The following is an 852-nucleotide window of genomic DNA, read 5'->3' on the forward strand; positions in this document are numbered from 1 at the left end:
TGAAGGGAGGGCCTTTCCATGAGTGCAGCCATGCTAGGAAGTGTGCAGATAGAACCCAACCTAAAAGTGCCTTCCAGTTACTGCACATGATTCTACAGTGAAAGAAAGTATTTTGCTTTACATGATGGATATGGGGATGAATCAAGCTGCTATACTGAGAAACTCCCAGTCATTACAGCAAATACTGCACATTTGCTACCCAACAACTTGCAGCAGAACATACTCCATGTGACACTTTCAACAAGCAGATCCACTGTTTCTGTTGCCTTCAACAGTTACACAAACCATTTAAGCAAACTTAAGTGAAACTGGCCATGTGTAACATGGACTTAAGTAAGTTTAGTTTTTCTTCTACTGTTGAATTCAGACAAAAAGTCTTTGTGAATTCTATGCACTGTCTTGACACTGGACACAGTAGTTCTTGAATCCAAAGCACATTTAGAATTTAAAATCACTGAGGAAAGGGGGAAGTCGATTTGAAATCATTTTACTGACAAGGACTTCCAAAAAAGCACAATGATTCATATACCAATATCCTCTATCTGATACCTTGCTATAATGCAAACTTGTTGTAATATAACAATGAAAACAATCAATTATTGAGAGACAATTATTTGATTTGATCCATTATAAATGGTTCTGAAAGCCTGTGACAAAACAAATTAGTTTGTTTATATACGAAAAATAAAGTAAATTGTGACTGGTAGCAGATGAGTTATTTATAAACAAACCTATTACACAATTATTTAATTGGATAGATTTCCTTCTCATCCTGTATGCTAAGCTAAGTCTCCCCTGACCCACCGTTCTGGGTGACTTTCCTGAAATCTATCCCTCTTCCAACACCTCTAC

This window comes from Schistocerca serialis, chromosome 12, assembly GCF_023864345.2.
Source record: "Schistocerca serialis cubense isolate TAMUIC-IGC-003099 chromosome 12, iqSchSeri2.2, whole genome shotgun sequence".
NCBI classification, from domain to species: domain Eukaryota; kingdom Metazoa; phylum Arthropoda; class Insecta; order Orthoptera; family Acrididae; genus Schistocerca; species Schistocerca serialis.